Source organism: Sebastes fasciatus, chromosome 9 (genome assembly GCF_043250625.1).
Source record: "Sebastes fasciatus isolate fSebFas1 chromosome 9, fSebFas1.pri, whole genome shotgun sequence".
Classification (NCBI taxonomy): domain Eukaryota; kingdom Metazoa; phylum Chordata; class Actinopteri; order Perciformes; family Sebastidae; genus Sebastes; species Sebastes fasciatus.
This window is the reverse complement of record NC_133803.1, coordinates 11,229,963-11,250,348: the sequence shown is the minus strand read 5'-3', so window position 1 is coordinate 11,250,348 and position 20,386 is coordinate 11,229,963. Positions and strand designations below refer to the sequence as shown.

Here is a 20,386-nt window from a genome sequence, read left to right as displayed (position 1 = left end):
GGCATGGATGTTCACAAATGTTTCTGTATTGTTGCACGTCAGCGCTGCAAAAACAAAAACAATCCACACTAGCTGAAATAAATCTGGTGTTCCATAAATAAAATGATATTACACTGAAGCAAGTAATCTCAATATAAACTCAGAGTGACACGTAATTAGTTTTCAAGGTTTTTTTTTTTTTGTTGAGTGGAGGTGTTGACGTTCCTCAGCGCAGCTCTCTCTCTCTCTCTGTGAGTTTGTCTTTGGGTTGTCACGAGTTACTTCTGCACAGTGGAAATTTATTTAGAGACTTTTTTTATTGAAAGAACCAGCTGCATTTTCCAGAGTTATCTTCCAGATGTGCCATCGCGAGGACGTGGATGACATCTCCATCTCACCCCTAATCCGCGGCCGTCTGCTGGGTGTATTTGCTCAGGTTTTATATGTGTTTACAGAGAATGTAATTACCTCTTTTAGACATGCAGCTGTTAGAAAAACTGATTTTATGGATCACGGCCATTGCCAAAAAATGTAAGCTCCCTGGGCTTAATTTGTCAATTATTTAATCATAATTACATTTTCTTTAGCTGCAGGGGTTTAACAATCATTTTGTGTTCGGCCACTAACAGAACTTTTTTCCTGTGATTTCACAAAGAAAGAAAATCTAATTTCAATGATGTGTCTGGATTCTTTTCCCCCAATTTAACTAACAAAGTGCAGAAATGATTCATGGCAGATACTTCATAATTAGATTGCAGCTTGATGGACTAGAATGTATTAATTGTGAAGACACATACGCGGAGCTTTTAATGCAATTTTTCCCCACGCTTCCTCTTTTGCCCTCCGACTTCATCGGCACATTGCTCACTCATCTGCAGTCGGCTGCTGGGTTGAGTTACCGAGTCGTGGTAACACATTGTTACAGCAAATTATGCGCGGGCACGGACGGGCCGGCCTCTAAGTGATGGCCACAATATGCATTTGCCTTTAAAACTTAAAGGGGGAGCTTAATTTATCGAGGGTGTCACATGGCGGGAGTGAGTAATTGTTCCCAACACCCCTGTGGACCACAGTGGTTAATGTATTCCAGGGCCCTAGGGGGAGCTGTCAGGAAGAGGACACCCTCGCTGCTGCTCTGCTCACTGGCCATGTTGGATGGTGCAGGATTCAAGCTTCTCAACACACAACCACAAATCACTCTGTGAGGGTATGTAATTGTGCTAAACTTCTTCCCTGGTTCTCAATTTCTGCAGCTCTGCATGTAGATTATATACTTGCTGAAGTTTCTTCCTCCTGCTTTGAGAGGCACAACAACTGCTAGATGTTTTTTACACCCCAAAATGATGAAGAGACAGTTTCAATAGATGTTTTTTTTTCCAGAAAGGGAAGTTATTATAGATTTGCTGTTGGTTTTTGAAGTCTGAGCCATCAAACATTTGTGTTTATCACTTGAGAAGACCATTGTTTTGTTGACTTCCTGTCTGCTGTTGCAGTGTGAGGTTCTGGCTTTCTTGTCCGAGCAGCTGTTGACAATAACTTATCAGGCAGGAGAATACAAACTCTCCCTTTGATGTCGGCATTGTTCGGGGAGACGGTCACTACCTGGGTCAAGCTGTGTTTACAAGTATAGGTCTGATTTTCTTGTAACCCAGCTTAGTGCTCCGTGCAGAGGTTCAGCAATGACTTGTGTAAGTTTTGGTGCGCTGTGCCATGTTTGGTTTATGATAATCATGCGTTTTGTTACGTAACTATTCTTTGGTTTGGTTACTGTTTTGGTCCACAGTTAGAGACTATAGCTGCTGAGCATTGTGGAGCATTTAGCTGCTTAAGAGCCACATATTTCCCTCAGGAGTTAGTGCAGAGCAGAGCTAAAGCTCAAATGAGAGTGAGTATTAGACTTTCATTCATCATGTGACCAGAAACACAATTTCAAATGAATGTTAATGTCGCTGTGTGTCTGCTTTTTGCATGCCGTATCAACTTAAAGGGTGATAATAGTATGTCAGTGTTGTTGACGGCAGCCTCCAAGCAGCCAAAAAATAAAACTAATCAATGCAGGTTTAAAGCATAAATACTTGAAACCACAATATTGCACAATATGTAGTCACCGTATATTATTTTCATAATTAAAGGGTATCTAGTGGTGAGGTACCCCTCCCTTTCCCAGCATGTTGGAGAACTACGGTGGCCTTTAGGTAACATAAAAACATGAAAGTCTCTCTCTAGAGCCGGTGTTTGGTTTGTCCGTTCTGGGCTACTGTAGAAACATGGCGGTGATACATGACAGACTCTGTGAAGAGGACCCGCTGCCTATGTAGATATGAAGAACTCATTCCAAGATAATGAAAACACAACAATTCTTAGTGATGAAATTAATCTTATATTCCATTTCTGCTAACAGATCCCCACACTGGCCCTTTAAGAGACAGATATTTCCCTCAGGAGTTAGTGCAAAGCAAAGCTATAGCTAAATTGAGAGTCTTACATTGATAATGTGACCAGAAACACAATTTCAAATTAATGTTAATTTTGCTCTCTATCTGCTGGATTTGTAAACGGGCAACTGTTTGCATGCTGTATCAACTAAAAAGGAGATAATGTCAGTGTAGTGTTGACAGCTTGTTCCACTGCCTCCAAGCAGCTAAAGACCACAGTATTGCACAATATGTACACACAATATGTATCTGTTTCTGGATCTAGATTGAAATCAAAGATAGTGATAGACAAACTTTAGTTACATGCGCACAATTTTTTTCATTCAGTATCCTAAGTAGCATAGTTCATAAAAAAAAAAAAAGTTTTTAAAAAGTCCTATATCTCAACACTAATTCATGTTTTGAAAAATTCTCCATCTGCACCAAAAAACAAATCACTTTCATGTCCTCACCTAAGTTTCTTTGAAAAGGTTTTGCAGTATCCTGCTAACTGAAAAACTAAACCTCCTTTGTGGAGGTGATGACTAATATTAGTAAAAATGCAGAGTCACTGAGAAACCACACACAGATCAAGATACATCAGGAGTCATAGTCCTACAGCTAAAAGGGCTTATTTTTTTTCAATTGACGCAGTAAAAATGAGGTTTCATTAAGTTACTGGTCGGTCAGTCATCATGAGTTGACAGAGTTCAGAACATGGTGTCCGGGGCATTTGTCTGGAAACCCTGCGAAACCGCTTTCACAGAGTTCAATCAAAGTGTGACTTTTATTTCCAGCCTTCGCACTACCCATGAGTGTAGCTCGAAGACAAATAAGAGGCCTTGCTCTTTTTAAACAGCACTGATAATAAGCGTGCCTTTTGCATCCATGAGAAATCTCCCATTATCTATTGACTCGGTCTCGCCCTGTGTCTCGGTGACTTACGCCTCCCTCTAATTCCCATTACCGGGAACACTGTACCCTTATCAAGGGAAACAATAAGCCACTTGTCAGCCGCGGCAAGAAAATATGAGGAAGCATCTGCCCGGTCCAGAGGAACTCATGACTCGTGGTGAAAAGGCGCTCCGCCTCCCTCCTTCTGTCGGCCTTCCCTCGCCTCCCCCCCCCGTGTCAGTCCTCCCTGTGACCTCTAGGAAGGCACGGTGGCGGCGTGGCAGCGGCGGTGCGGAGGCAACTAAACAGCAGAGTAAATCTGATCATCAGGGAGTCAGAAATTTAATTTTGCCTCCTCCACAGGGGGCAGGGTTGCTGCAGTTTGGGGATATGTTGGGAGTTATGGGAGGGCTGGTTGTGTGGAGGGGGGAGGTGGGACACCCACGCTTTCTCGTCTTCCACCCCCAAATAGAAGCCCTGCTCCTGAGCCGTAAACCTGTCACAGAGATATGTCTCAGTCGATGATGGCATCCGACTTTTTTTTTCTTTTCCCCCCCCAACCGCCCCTGCGCTGGGCTGTTATCTCCTTCCTCCCTGCTATGTCTCCCTGCTCTTTAAGACAAAGGGTAATAAAGCTATAAATTGTGTGGTCTGCGGAAGGTATGGACATTCTGTCTGGGAGACGCTGTAAGAACTGCCATAAAGCACCCTCAAAGTCATAGCTGAAGATTTACAGTTATTTAACATCCTCCTCTTCCCCTAAATCACAGTGATAAGAGAATTAAGTGATGGCTATAGGTTCTTTGTCCTTAGTCTATTGATTTTCTTCGCCCCTCAGAAGGATCCTGAACATTATAATTATTGAGCCCTGCAGTTTGATGCAGGTTTACAGAGTGGGAGAGGCGCCCTCAGTTCGATTCTAACACAGTTAAAACAAAAGCCACCCGTTTTTCAATTTGGTAATGGGCTTCCAATTATGCTTCATTTACCTTGTTGGGCCAGAAAACGGTTTATCCGAGGCCTCGGTGCTATAAACAGCTTCTTTGTGCCGTGACAAAACCTCAGTAACGGCTCTATTTATCTTTAACGCGGGGCCTCTGGTTCTTCAGCGATTCTTCAGGCGTGTGAATAGAGGGGATTTTTTGTAACACAGTTTTTTCATTAAAAATATGTCTCCCGTTGTTAGTCATTTTCTCGATACAGTGATCTGTGACATCACAGGAGCATCTCTTGTTAGATAAAAATCAAGATTTACTGATGTGTAATGTGTTTATCCCCACATTATGAAAGCTTTATCGTCTTTTTAATCTGTCGGCCTGAAGACACAATATAATCTCGTCCTTCTGCCTGTGTGTGTTTTTTTCCAGATTCTTCGTCACCAAAAACACAGCCTTCTCCTCCTGAGGTGTTGACTCTGTGGTCGTGAAGGTGAGTCTAATTTGCTCTCATCTCCAATGAACAAAGGCATTAATCATTAGTGATTAACGTGTATCTTCTAGATTGATCTAGAAGAGGAGGATTCAAAGAATTTCTCCTAGCAATAAATAAACAAAACATTCGTACATGTGATATGTCTCCATTACAGAACAGGCGTGAGTCTATTCAGAGGTTTTGTTTGTGCAGTGTGTGAGCATGTACTGTATGTGCATATGTATATTTGAACATGCGTGACATTAAGATGGCATTTATGTAATTTTGGGACACTAAATCTGCCCTCTATAAACTGATATTTTACTTTTAACATTTACTCAATTTGATAAAATGGGATGTTAAACCAAGCCTGAAATGACCTGCTGTACGGGGTAATAAAGGCTCCCCCAATTAAGAAGTCATGTCAACTTTGGCTGAGTAGGAAGATAAAGCAGAGAATCAGGTTTAATGTTTATTGTGATGGACTATCTAGCCGGAGTAATTTTTCCAGGAAGAGTGAAATGGCTCCTTCTAAAGGTGAGAAAATATCATGTTTGCAGAGTGTGTGCAAAACCTCTAAAAATATGGAAGAGCAAACAAGATAACATGAGTTTGGTTATGAAAAAAATATATTATGATACCTGTTCAGAAAAAAAAACTTAAAGTTTTTAATGAAACTTCTTTTTCCCCAAATTTGTTCACAATAGATAATATTGTTTGTCACTTTAAAGGGCATACATTTGCAAATTTTAGTCACTGTGGTCATTTCTCAAAATTGTGAGAGACCAGCAGTGGCAGCCTATTAAAAAAGTAAAGTAAAACACCTTTATTATGTTTTATCATTTTTGGACTTGGATTTGATCATCTCTGCACTGTAAAATCATAGTTCAGTACAGTAATTCTACAGCAACATAATGCCATATCTCAGTAATACAGTCAGAATACAGTCATTTTACTATAATTTACTGTACAAATGTCAGAGTAACTTGCTGTGAAAGTAATGCAACTATAGTAGCCAGTAATTTACTCTAAAATTGCATTCAAATATTGTACAGCCAGGGCTTAATTTGTGCCGCATCCTGCCGGAACATGATCTGGGACCTCCCAGATTACGACAGGCACCTATTTGATTGGATCCAGCACCTCCTTCGTCACTATCAAAATCTGTAAATTATTTTTTTTTGTAATATTTAATGTTATCTGTTCTATCATTCTTTTATTTAACCAGCGCACTCTCAGTGCTCCTCCGGTCACTAACGAAATGTGTCATGATGACTACGAGTTTTTACGTAGCATATGGATCATCCATATGATAAGTAAAAACTCGTAGAGGCATGTGTGTACCATCCATTATGGATGGTGCACACACGCCTCTATGAGTTTTCTGTCTGCGCTCAGCGTCTCCTCTCCTTATCCCTCTGTGTGAGCAAGTGTAGATGTACCTAAAAGTCACATTTGCAGGCCCAATTCTCCTAAACGGTGGCGTTTTGATGCTGGTGCTGCAACATGTGTCTTTAAGTGTAATTAAAGGTAATCATTTTTAAGTATTCTGATATAGTCAAATATTCGGGTCCAGCTGTATATAGCCTACTATATTACTGTAAGCCCCACAGCTAGTGGGCGTCTGTGCAGCACAGTGAAATGAGTATGGTCAATCATAATTTCCATCGTTCTGTGCGTAGTGTTCACTCTGCTCCATTGACATGACAGAAGATGCAACAATATTTTCTAATCGGTGCGTTGCACGTAGCATTGTTTATTATGTCATTCTTGTTGTTTTTCAGCACAGCAGCACCCTAGGTGTCTGTGCGCCAGGGTCTGTTGGTTAGTGTCTAAAAGGTGACCCACAAATTATCAAAATCTCGCAAGATGGTTAAGGTTAGGCATTGACCTTGAATAGTTAAGGTTAGGCATTGACATTTTTTCCTAAAAATTATAAGATAATAATGTGTAAGTGCCTTAAACGTGCATTATTTCTAATAGCCAGCAGGGGGCGACTCCTCTGGTTGCAAAAAGGAGTCTGATTGTATAGAAGTCTATGAGAAAATGAGCCTACTTCTCACTTGATTTATTACCTCAGTAAACATTGTAAACATGAGTTTATGGTCTCAATCGCTAGTTTCAAGTCTTCTTCAATACAGCATGATGTTCATTTAGTAAATTATGGTTCCACTTAGAGTCAAATAGACCATAAAGCAGGGTATGTTTTAGGGCGTGGCTACATCGTGATTGACAGGTCGCTACCACCGCGTTGTCCTGTCTAGGAGTTGTCCGTGTTTTCGTCTTACAACTTTAACCCCTTTCACAGTGTGTTTTCAGTTCACGAAAGTTAATTGTAACATTTTGGTCGCCTAAAAATGTCTTATTCAGCATTCGGTTGTACTTAGCTCCACCCTCTCATGTCACTTCTGGTTGCAAAAAAACAAGATGGCGAAAGCCACAAACAAACCAATGGGTGACGTCACTGTGACTACGTCCACTTCTTACATACAGTCTATGGGTTAGACCCTTAGTACACCCAAACTTCCCTGCAAGAGGCGCTTTAACAATGTCATGCTGCTTCTGTCTGTATGACTACAAGAAAACATAAACACAGTGCCTTTTAGGTGTTTGAAGAACTGACGAATTCTGTAGTTTTTCTGGTGAGGACAGTCTCAAACTAGCAAATACACTTAAAGTACACATGGATACACTCTCCCTCTTTAATTTAATTTTCTTTCTTTCTGTTTTATGTGAAGGGAAACAGAGAAACACAAACGTGCAAACACACACACACACTCACCTACACACACACATTCACACGCACCCCTCAGGCACCACAGAGGGCCACAGCCCCACTTACCACCGCCTGACAGTTGGCTTCTTAACAAAGACGCAGGGAATATAATTAAATCATTTACCTTTGATACCCAGCCAGCTTTGTAATTAATTAATTCACACGGTGTGTGCAGGAATTACCTTCACCGAGACACGAGGGAGGAAGAAAAAAAAAAAGTTGTTTCTTCATACTTCGTGGACAAAACCCAACGCTCTGCCCTCCCCTTTCTCTTTCTCTCTCTCTCTCTCTCCGTCGTCCACCTTGCTGCAGCAGCGTCCTCAGAGACGGGGAGTAAAGGAAGTTAAGTGCTTCTCTAGTTGAAATAATGACCCCGTGCTGATGTTTAGGCCTCATCAGCCAGAGTGCCTGAGGCCAGATCAGGCTGAGGCAGAGAGGACAGGCTTTGCTTACACATCCCTCTCATTTGGTCTGACCTTTGCGGCGGCTGTGATGTGGGAAGGCGATTGCCGTCAACATCATCAGTGTCACACGGCAACAGAAATAGCCTCTGTGTAGATCAGCAGTACCTTTTTAGAAGAGCAGGGCATTGTGAACGCTCACACAGATGCAGGTTATGATGTAAAATACAAATATCTTGTGAAATGTTGCAAAGCTTCCCCGAGAGCAAGCCTTAGGTTAGAGACTTTGACACAAACATCTGCATGGTAGTAAAATATAACACTATCATTACATACCATCATTAAATTAGTTTCTACAATAGAAAAGCATTGTGTCTGCTAGTGTTATGTGTTTTGGATTACGCAAATAGAGCTTTGGTGGTATGAATAAGCAGTCTGTTTTTTAGCGTGCTTTGTGCGGTCTGTTAGTTGTTTGCCTTGGGTGTGTTTTTGCTGAAATGATAATCAAATTTTTTCGCATCAGATCTGAGTCAGAGTACCTCTGTAGCACAGAAGGCAGCCTGAAGCACATTCTTCAGTGTCATCTTTTTGCCTTTCCAAGAACATCAAGCATTTGAATCAATGAGCCTTCATCAACGATCTAATTTTTTACCCCTCCGTATCGCTTAGCTGCCGCCCTGCCAGTCAAGTAGAAAAAATACAGCACTGTTGTTTCCTTTTCCTTTTTTTTTCTCCTCTGGGTTTGTAAATTACCGCCGCTGCAAAGTTAAAAGCATCTGAAAACCACTTCTGTAAATTATTGTCGATAAATTGTAATGAATCATACGGACCTGTGAGAAGTGTGATTTATAATTTGGGGGCTGACGGCGTGAGGATATATTGCCCCGAGAGCTGCTGGGAGGATTTGGTGGGCTCCATAGGCGCATTCATCATTCTATACTGAAGCCATTTTTTAATGTGTACCACTATTACGTCTTGTACTGTTCCACCTATAATAGGACCATATACTGCCTCTTGACTGTCAGCCTTTCACTCAGTTTCTATGGTTTCTTTTGAAAATGGTTCTCTCAGGGGACTGAGTTTTATTTTCAGATACGTGGTGTGACTATAATGTGTGGCAAAATAAGCCTTATGATGTGCTATATTATATCTGTTATTGTTTCTCATCAACTGAAGATATACAGTACATTAACTAACACTTTATATCTTTTCCCAGAGCTTTCACTGTCTTTATCAACAAAATCTCTACAAACAGCAAAATAAAAACTGAACAAATCTCCACCCTCTGTTGAAGACTACGAGATGTGACTGAAACCTTCTGAAAAGTTTGTGGGTCATTTAGTCAAACTACTCAAGAATGAGCCATTTTATTTGTTAAAATTATAGGTAACAGTTCATTTTAACCTCCTATTCAGCAGTATATAAACTGAATGTCGACATTATAGACATTTTAACTTAGTTGGAAGCACGTTTAATATATTTTCACATATTTTTGTACAGTAGTTCCCAACCTATAGGGGTCAGGCCCCTCCACTGGGTCACAAGATAAATCAGAGGGGCCAGGAGATAATTAACAAAAGAAGAAAACACATTTTTCATTTTTTGACTTTTCTCTAATCTTTGCTTTTTTAAATAATTAATGATAGTTATTTTACCACCTTGAGCCTAAAACAGTTTTTTAATGGAACCATATTAGAAATTTAGAGGGTAACTCTCTCTTTGGTGAAGCTGCTAAAAACTCAGACATCTGAAATATGACAAAGGGTCCCAACTACACACAGTTTTTTGTTGCCGTTGTCGCTGTCGCTGTCGTTGTCGTTGTCACAAACCAAAAAGGTTGGGAGCCACTTAATCTTTATCTATTTTATGAGATTATTTACAACTTTATCATAACATATAATATATTATTATAAAATAATAATCTGAAAATTCACCTATATCTGTCAAATAAATGTAGTGGAGCAAAATATTTCAGTCTGAAATGTAGTAGAGTAGAAGTACTGAGATGCATAAAATGGTAACAGAGATAAGTACCTCAGAATAATACTTAAGCAAAGTACTTAAGTAAATATACTTATTTCCACCACTTGATAATCACATATAAGGACATATTTCAATCTATAAACCACTTTAAACCTACCCACCCAGGAATAAATAGTAGTGACCATGCCATGAGATGGTACCACTATGCTATAGCATGATAGCAAACAACATGGAGAACTCACAAGATGCTGTTTTAAAAATCTTTCTTTTCTATGTTTGATCACAGTTAAACTGTAATAGCTACTTAGAAGAGTACACACTCGCCCACCCTTTGCCTTCAGGTCAATATATTGCATTTATCAGATGGTTAAGAACTGGAGCTTTCATGTCCTGTGGCCATGAGCAGACCGAGGACAGTCATGTGGTGACAGTATTTACATCCCTCTGAGATCTAAAGAGCATTTACCCGAACCATATGCTGCCCTCATAATGGTTAGTGATATTTGTGTGAACGCACCCAGCAATTAACGAGGGAGAAATGGGGCTGGCGTTAACCTCCGGGTATTCCTCGGATGTCATCACCCCTCTCCCTGAACCTCCTCTCTCCCTCTGCCCGCCCTTCTCTCTCTCCATCCTCGCATCCCCCCACCTCCATCCCTCTCCTTCCCCGCGCTCGGGGTCCAGTGGAAGTGATTTATCTTAGCGTGAAAAGACTTGTGATGATGCTGAGACAGGAGGCCCCGGGCCCTTGGCATTGAATGCTTCAATGGCGTTTGCATGAAGTTCACGGCCTCGGAGCCACGATAAATGTCAAGTGCAACAAACGTCCTGTAAATAAGATAGAGCGCTGCCAAAGCCGCAGTCTGCTTATCGACTACCAGAGCAGAGGGTGGCGTCTATGTGTGTGAGTATGTGTGTGTCGGTGTATATAAACCCAACCGTATCCTCTCTCAGAATAAAAAGCAACAAATCTTGGATTTCATAGACGCAGGCTATACTCTCAGAGCGGTTATGAGCTTTCCTCTGCAGGGGTTTTATTCGACAGCTATGTCAAAGTGAGGGAATGTTGAAGGTGAAGACCATTATAGATATGTCATTACAAGTGTGTTCTGCACATTGTTGCACACAAAAATCTGCCTTGCTTCAATGTACAGCCACAGGATGGCATTTTATTGTGTATTATATATGAGAGAAAACTGCTGTGAGACATGTTTTCTCCTTCTTTGTCAGGGATAGCTAGTGGCTCCCTTTCACTCGATGTGTGAAAACAATACTCCTCTTTTCATCAGTATTTGTTACAGAAACAATTCTAATTTTAGGTCATAATCACTGCTGTCGCTCAGTGCTGCCACCCAATGGATCCCATTTGGATTAGATGTAAAATTAAAGAATTATAAAAAACAAAAGTACAAAGCAAAAGTGTGTAATAAGAACGCCATTTTTGCTTTAGGCGTGTAATTTGTAGCCGCCATGTAGTCTGTACTGACTGCAATGGAAATGTATCCACGTAAATATGCTACGCTCAGAGCTAGTGACGTAGAATAAAAAGGGAGAAAGACTGCTTATGGCAGGCCGGAGGGGAGATGGATGGGTTCAACAAACACAGGACTTTCAACCAGAAGGCCGATGTTTGAGACCGGTGTTTTGGTTTGTAAGCAACGTTAGTGACATTTGTCCCCTGTTGTTTAGTGATGTTTGTTTACGTGTTTTCAGCACTTATTTTATTTGACCAAAGACTGTTTATATAGATTGTTGACGTTTCTCCACTTCGTCCCACCGTACAGAAGTGAAGTCAAAATACCTCGGATACGAGAGCTGCCATCTTGAGATTTTGACGTCATTTGGAGCCAGAGTCTGCGCAGTAGTGATCGGGTGGTGGAGCCGCGGTATCGAGGTCACCCGCCCGAACCAATCGCAAGCTGAGCACGGACGCAGTTTGTCAGTGAGAGAGACTCACAGCTGTCAATCATGATGTCTCAACCCCTTTTTATAGCGTCAAATAACTAATTAAAACCAAACTTATCACAGAAATGAACACTTGGACTTATACTAGTGTGGTAAGAACTATCTAAAATGACATTAACCATCTTTGGGAAAAATTAATTTGACGTGTACTTACACTTTTTAGTTTGGGCCATGTCCCATCCGCTAACATGGAGGGGTTGGGATTTATGATCTATACTGCAGCCAGCCACCCGGGGTGGCGATCAAGATGTTTTGGCTTCACTTTTGGGGAACTGTCATGTCGTTTATCTTTATACAGTTTGTATTTTACCTAAACCTAAGTGAGTAGTTTTGCTGCCCCCTGCTGGTACTGCACCTTCATACACGGCTGTAATATTCAGGCCTCGGCGAGGCAAATCTTGACACTGACACGTTGTCCTCTGGTGGACAGGCGGGTCTATTACACGCTTTGGCATGATAGCCGGTTGGCATATAGGGATATAAATAATGAAGCTTGTGATATGTGATAGAACAATGACATATTTCTAGTCTAGAACATAGTGTACATAGTGTATACTTAAGGACACGCATACTTATGCCATGTGCTCATCATTTCTACACCAGCACTCGTGGCCTGAGGCCAACAGATACATGTTGGCTATATAACACACAGCATGGCTGTTCTTTTATTAAGAGCAACACTCTCATATAATGTCAGTCCACACTTACACAGATGTATGTGTGTGATATAACTTAATTTATAACACTATGGCATGAAAAAAACATTAAAACCGCCCCACCTGTTTTTTTTTTTACTGAGATGACAAGGTGCCTCTATTTAATTCTGAGATGTCATCTGAGGACTTGGCGAAGGCATCTCGGGATTCAAGCGCATTCCTCAAAGTATCATTTTATTTGATCAACCTCTCCTACTTCAGGAATTTCCCTGTTGGTTGAAAATGAGGAACGGAGCAGGGACGGGGCTTCACGCTATTAGAGTTATCTGGGGAAGTACAGTCCTGCATATATCACCTCCGCCGGTGTCATCCCCAGTTGATAAACTGCATTTCCTGTCAGTGGAGGACGCTGAAGGTTACAGCTGAGATTAAAAAGAACAAAACAACCTCCCAGCTGGAGTGATGACACATTCTACCTGCTGGAGCGCTCCAAATCGTTCCGATAATTCAGACGAGCAGAATGTGTACGAACCCTTGATGAATCCTCCGGTGGTCCCTAAATATGGATGTAATGACAGCTTTTAACAGACTTTCCCACATGAGTGAGAGCATCCAAGCGCGGGGACATGTGCTTGTACACTTACATCTGACATAAAACATGCAGCAATATGCAAACATTTGCCTACATGCACTCAGCTGATTAAACAGGCGCATAAATTATCGTACCCCTGTCATTTTTTGTTGATATAAAGGCACCGGGTTGTTCCTCCCTCTATTGAAGTGACTCACAAACATCAGCGGCAGCACTCAAGAGTTGGTTGGGCGCAGAGAGCGTGGCCTGCTGTATATCCAACTCCTCAGCAGTGACCATAAGCTGCGTTTGTTCACCAGCTCCAGACACACTGAGGCAATTTATGAGCCTCTGGCTGCAGGCTGATTAGAGCAGTGCTTGTAAAATGTATTTTGGCATGTATGCAGGGTTTTACTGGAGCTCCCTCTGTCACACATCAGCCATACATCAGCAGTGAAAGAGAGAGAGGTGAAACAAGAGCAGCGGAGGGAGGGTGGAGGTGTCAGTGGCGAGGGAGGCCATTGTTTAATCCTCCGGAGCCTCCATTTTGGGAATGGTTTACCTCAAACTGTCAACACCTGATATTTTTAGGGACGAACGCTAGATGTTTGAATAATTATTATCTATTAACTTCACTGTCCTTCTTTTTCAGTCATGTTTTATAGCCCTCTGCAAAATCACTGTTTCCTAAATCCTCTCTTTGAAATCACATCTTCTGCAACAAATACTCCGCAGCTCGTGATTTTCTTTTCAACCAGACAACACAACAGCATGTGCAGCCGTTCCCTGGCCTCTATCCAAAACATGTCTGAGCTTCTCAGGAAGTATCCACGAGCTCTGCCGTCACCCAACTTTCAGCATGATTTGTGACAGCACCGTCTGACCAGAACAATTGCATTAACAAGCGCCGGAAGGCCCTGCCTGTCAGGCTCCGGCGATACCATGTGAGATCTTTATTAAATTACAATTACGAGACGACAAATCCTCTCATTGTTCCACCTTATGGACTGCGCTTGGACACGTGCCACTGTCACATGAGCGCGGGGGTGAGTCATTTCTCAGGAACGGGTCTTTACCCTTCTGGCGTCCTGTCCTCCATAGCAACAGACCTGCTGGGAGAAATATGAAGCGAGTACACGCTATGTCGAAGACAACTCGATTTATAAGAGAAGCAAATTCATTTTCTCGGACCAAACCATATTTCTGTGATACTATTGTCTTGTAGGCTACTTTATTTCCATGGATAGTTTAACCTTTCAGCCACCTTCACAGGTTATTAGGTAAATGTGAATGCCACAAGACACAGCAGACCTTTTGGACTTGTTATAGCAGGAAAAGCACCGGTGTAATTAAAGACATTAATGATGGCTGCATTCCATTTAGGTGGAGTAATTGCAGGGTCCTGGTATTGTACAAGCTGGCTCACTGGGACACTTGATGGAACCAAGCTGTCATTAATGTTATTAGTAACACCTGTGCTTTTCCTGCTGACAGGTCCAAATGTCTGCTGTGAAAAAGGTTTATTTCACAAGGCTAACAGCATGCTTCTATGCCTGGCCTTTCTAAAGAGTCAAACTGTGTAGGCTACATGGCAACAAACTATGGGAAGATAAATATGAACCAATCAAATGTGGGGAGAATCCAGCCTTCAAGATCTCCTGCTTATTAAATTATTGAACGCAGCTGCCAGTAGGCCTATTGCCTATTATATATTAGCCCTTTATTAAACCGAAATATAAAATTATACCTAGGTCTACTGCAAAATGCTTATATATGCCAACTGCATTTACAGTATATATCAATAATGTGACATTTTACTTGCAGTACATAGGCCTAGTGTTATAAGTGTAGGTGTAGGGCAGGGGTCTGCAACCTGCAGCACCGGAGCCACATGCGGCTCTTAAGCCCCTCTCCAGTGGCTCCCTGTGGATTTTAGTTTAAAAATTAGTGGAAATGAATAACTGTTTTTTGTTCACATTTTCATTTTTATTTATCATTGCTGTAGGTCTATGGTACAATGGTACGACGGAGTATTAGGGCCACACAGGAAAAAAAAAAAATCTGAGATTTCGGGAATAAAGCCATAGGTTTACGAGAAAAATGTCGTAATATTATGAGAATAAAGTTATTAGTTTACAAACAAAAGTCGTAATATTATGAGAATAAAGTCACAAGTTTAAGCGAAAAAAGTCGTAGTATTATGAGAATAAAGTCATAATATTATAAAGTAATAATTTTACGTGTTATTTTGTTTTTTCTCGTAAAGTTATGACTTTATTCTCGTAATATTACGACTTTTCTTCTCGTAAAGTTATGACTTTATTATCTAAATATTATGACTTTTTTCCCGTAATATTATGACTTTATTCTCATAATATTATGACTTTTTTCCCGTAATATTATGACTTTATTCTCATAATATTATGACTTTTTTCTCGTAATATTATGAGAATAAATATTCTCGAAACCTTTTCGAAAAAATTTAATCCCTCAGTGTGGCCCTAATACTCCGTAGCACATTTGCACTTGGGCCCTCACTGCATTAGACTTATATACTATATACTTAGACTATTAGCTGTGTTACCTTCATCATAATGCTCAAATGTTTTGCGGCTCCAGAAGGATTTTTCTTTTCTTTTTTTGCCTAGAATGACTCTTTTGATAGTAAAGGCTGCTGACCCCTGGTATAGGGTGTAGAAAGAGATTGGAGTGTCACTGACATGATGACATCACACGTGAGGGGGCTAATTAGCCACTGATGCAACACACCTGTGAGGCAAACAGGAACATCCTCATAGCAAATTTCCAGCACAAAGCTCTTTGGTTGCAGGGGCTCTAAATGGAAGGTAGGCCATGCTTTTAAATGTGATAAACTTGATATTCAGAACATTTTATAGCAGCAAACAACTATTTGCTTATGTAAAGATACTGTATAGTGGAGTACTGTCTTCCTGAGCAGAGAATGAAGTCGCTCTCCCTCTATGTGTGTTGTAATTCGAGCTTCTCTGTGCTTTGTTGACATTGCCGGGCCGACACGAATGCATGTGGGTGTGCCTCACTGGCTAGCTCACGGCCGCCGCTCTGCACTGCTCTCGTACGGCGGTTATGGCTGATTACGCCATCCTGACCGACGGTGTCGGCGTGGAAGTGTAGCATCCACCCTCCTGTTTCCCCCTAAGGTAAACCTTGTTATCTCTGTCCGCACTTTCACAGTTGTTTGCTCTGTTTAGCGTTGTTAGCACTGTTAGCGCTGTTAGCTGCGAGCTGCGAGCTGCGGCCTGCCGTTGCCATGTTGACAGACGTTGAGAGGCAATAGAAATGCTCCCAATCCTGTATGTGGCATCTTTAAATTCACCACAGTAGCATAACATCTCACAGCATAACAGAAGTTTCAAACTTGACATTATAGGCTAAAGAAGTTAGTTAGATAACAGACATATTAATACTGATTAAATCATATGATGGATGGGTCAACACAGGACTTTCACCCAGGTGACCATTGTCCGTGTCCCAAGTGAAACCAAAAGTAAGCGTTAATTTATTTAAATTTATTTAGGCTACTTGTTTTAAGCCAAACCATGATGTTTTTACTTAACCTAACCAAGTAGTTTTGTTACGTTTTTGTTTTGTTATCACGGTAATCACATATTTAAAACTGCAATCGTAACCTGGGAAAAAATACGTTTCCCACGAAACATAATTGAGAATGCAGTTTAGTTGTATATGGGGACTTAATTTTGTAGGAGACAGTCACACATGTTCTGCATGTAACAGAGTCACTCTAGTGAAATTCAGAGCTAGACATTGAAGTGTTCATCAGCAATATAGTCAAGCGAGTCCACTAGGAAGCAAATAAACAATTACTCTGACCAAACCGCCTCGGTGCATTAGCGTTATTTACAGCCCTAGTGTAAATATAAATTGAGGTGAATAGGAAATGAAGCCCTCTCTAGGGTGTCATTCAAGTCATGCTGGCAAGCAGTAATTCTCAGATGCTGAAAACAATACAGTCTGCATATGATAATGCTTCCGGTGGATAAAATATGCCTTGTACTCGGCATGTGTGTGGGCTGATGCAATCACATATGCAGAGAAGCGGAAAGCGCTCCGGAAGGATCAATAAAGTGCATAGGATTTGGGATTTATGACGACGTCGTATCGATCAATTAGGAGCTGACTGTTTGAGGCACTCAAGGGTGCCAATGGGTATTATAACTATATCAGAGCTTAGACAGAATTACTGTATAATAGAAGATAAACTGCAGCATTTCACTCTGACAATTACTGTCGCACCTTTTCAGAGGCTGATTAGTGTAGACGGAGACAAAGTGAGTGCGATGCAGCACTGTCTGCTGATGGAGAAAGTCGCTTTGTTTTCAGAAAATTAGATTTTATGTAACTTAGTAAAATTTGTTTAAATCTTATTAGCTGAAAGAAATCTGTCTCCCTTTGGTAATCTGTTAAACATCAAACATGCATGTCAAATATGTAATAATAGGCCTATGTTGCATTTGATTTCTGCTTCTTCCACTCATCTTCAAGAACATAGCTACAAATGTCTGAGAGAGGACCAGAATGAGATAGACAGAGATAAAAAAAAAACTCCTCCTGTGACTTCTCAGGGGGAATGGAGTCATTTAGTAGATTTCTCTCAGTGTGCCTATCACTCAAACCGAGCTGCTTTCACCACACAGCTGATAATCATACATATTCTGTGCGCCCGAGCGCCATAAATCTCTGTCCCTGTTTCATCCCTCCGTCATTCATCAATCACGCTGGGAGCAGGATGAAACACCGCCTGCTCGAAAATATATCATATTAGTACCTGGGATGTTTACCAAGATAATGTGAGACAACAGCAGAGGGTGAAATATAGCACCACTGCATTCCTTAAATTAAAACCACTCCTCCTCCCCTTCAGACCACCCTCTGCTGTGGGAGTCTGAGTCCCGTGTCTAGCGGGGAGTCCTGAGGACTCGGCCCGTGTGTCCTTCCCCTTCTCTCACCTTGGTACATAACTAACTTTTGGGACAAAATACTTAAACAGAAAACAGAAGCATCTACTGCAGGTACACAGGTGCACAATATGCAGCTTATGTGTTGTTTTTGAATATGCAGTGACGTATTGAAGTATGCAAAACCTGACATATACCAGCCCGGTCACACAAAAAGGCGTGTGTATGACATGATAATGCATAAGGCAAAGGCTTGCATGCCCTCCTTGCTTTAGGTGTGTCATTTTCACGCCATGTAGTCTGTACTGACTGCAATGCAATTCACGTAAATATGCTACGCTCAGAGCTAGTGACGTAGAAAAAAAAGTGAGAAAGACTGCTTATGGCGGACGAGAGGAGAAGTGGATGGGTCCAACAAACATAGGACTTTCAACCAGGAGACCGGAGTGTTTTGCAAGTTACGTTAGTGACATTTACCATGTGTTTTGTAGTGACGTTTGTGACATGTTTTCCGTACTGATGTTACGTTGTTTCCATATGTATTTTACTTAGTTTACATACTTATTTTAAGCCCAACCATGATCGTTTTCCTAAACCTAAGTGAGTTGTTTTGTTGCCCCCTGCTGGTACTGCACAATTCATACAGGCGTTTACAATTCACGCCTTCGCGAGGCAAAACATGACACTGACACGCTATCCTCTGGTGGACAACAGGCGGGTCTATTACATATTACATAAAGATGAGAAGATATTAAACTAAATCTAGAAAACATAGATTTGTATTCAAAGCAACAGTATCTATGGTGCTAGACAGTGTTTGAAGATAATTTAAAATACTTCAATGTTCTGTCCTCAAATCACAGCGGTCATCGTCTGGAACCATTTTATTGCCCCATGCCATACACCCACTCCAGAGCACAATGGGTTACAATGAATTACGGATCGTAAATGAATTGGGTTTCATAAAGCCAATACTGATCAATGATAGAAAGTCTTGAAGGGCTCAGAACTCGATTGATTGGATCAGGGGACATCCCTACTCAATATCCTCGCACCAAACTTGCAATTAGTCATCAAAGTTTGAATGGGCCTTAGATACTGCACTATATTTCACTCTTCTGTCCTTTTTTCCATTTTCTATATTGCTCCCCTGATGATTTCTTTTTCATTAACAAATATCTTCAACTTTGACTTGCTGCCATGTTATTGTTAAAAAAGGTAGTATGTCAATGTTGAACTTAAGTTGAGGTACCTGCCCAAGTGCAACCTGTCTACACAATATGTGTGTTACAATTATGGATGTATTAAGAGAGCTGGATATGATGCCGTAAAGTCAGATTTGCTGCCAGTTTTTCCCAGTGGCCAGTTGCGGTACTGCAACATATGTAGATGGCGATAGATCGCTTTATTGACACTACACCTTGATTGACACACAAAGACAAGTACTTTCTGTTTTATGAATTTTCAAACCATGAAGTTTAACATTTGTGAAAGATACTCAGATAATCGTTTAAATATGGGGATTATGACATAAACTTTTGGACACTTTTCTGGAAGGCATTTTGTTTGTACACACAAAACTTCCAGGACTAGTCGTGTAAAGAATGAAAGAGAGCGTGAGAAATAAGTTCAAACCCTGCTAACTTTCTCACTTCCGCACATCCGGCCAATCGCTGCGGGAAGTGCTTGTTGGATTGTCTGGTTCAGAAAATTACATTATATTTGTATAGAGCAGAGAATGTAATAATACATAATTTGCTGCGGTTATCATTGTAAAACATGACTAGCATTGGTACCAATGCTGTCTACTTACAGATTTTCTCCGTCCCCTTTACATTCTCAAAAAGTGGTCATTGTTCAGTTGGTGTATTGTGATGGTCTAGCAAGTAGGAGTGCATACTTTCAATATGCTCACATGACAAGGAGCTACACTAAGAGACTGGAAAACACCTGTCCTTAAGTTCCTCTACTGAGTTTGCTGTTGATGTTCTGACAAGTATTTGTATATTGGTACATATAGGCGTTGTTAGTAGCTTGTTTTTCTGTTAATCTTATATATAACAAAGTGAATGTAGTTTTAATGGACTAAGTAGACTGTCAGGATAGACTGGACATATTCATTATCCCACTAAGTATTTCTGTCTATATATGTTTGTCCTGTGATGCACCATGTTAGCAGTAGTTTTCTCTCCACTTCAGTTGACAAATAAGTCAATAAAACTTAAATTACACTGCATCTTCTCTCACATTAACAACACTTATACTATTGAATTTCCATTGCATATGCTGATGGCATGTATCATTCTGAAAATCATTAGCAGCAATTACCTCGGGCCAATATATTGCTTATATATTATTCACCAACGGGGGAAAAGATGGAGT

General features: G+C 40.9%; 1 protein-coding gene across 4 annotated transcripts in view; it reads left to right on the top strand.

Annotated features, from left to right (window-relative positions):
- Positions 1 to 1,058: 1,058 nt before the first annotated feature.
- Positions 1,059 to 20,386, top strand: part of lrmda (leucine rich melanocyte differentiation associated) — a 346,704-nt gene continuing 327,376 nt past the window's right edge. For 2 of the 4 annotated variants that reach the window (XM_074646026.1, XM_074646023.1), the window contains exons 1-2: positions 1,059 to 1,186; positions 4,655 to 4,709. The gene's annotated coding sequence lies outside the window, so the exon portion shown is untranslated. Of the gene's footprint in view, positions 1,187 to 4,654; positions 4,710 to 16,083; positions 16,229 to 20,386 lie in introns of those variants that run through there. The other 2 variants (XM_074646027.1, XM_074646024.1) reach the window with 2 other exon arrangements.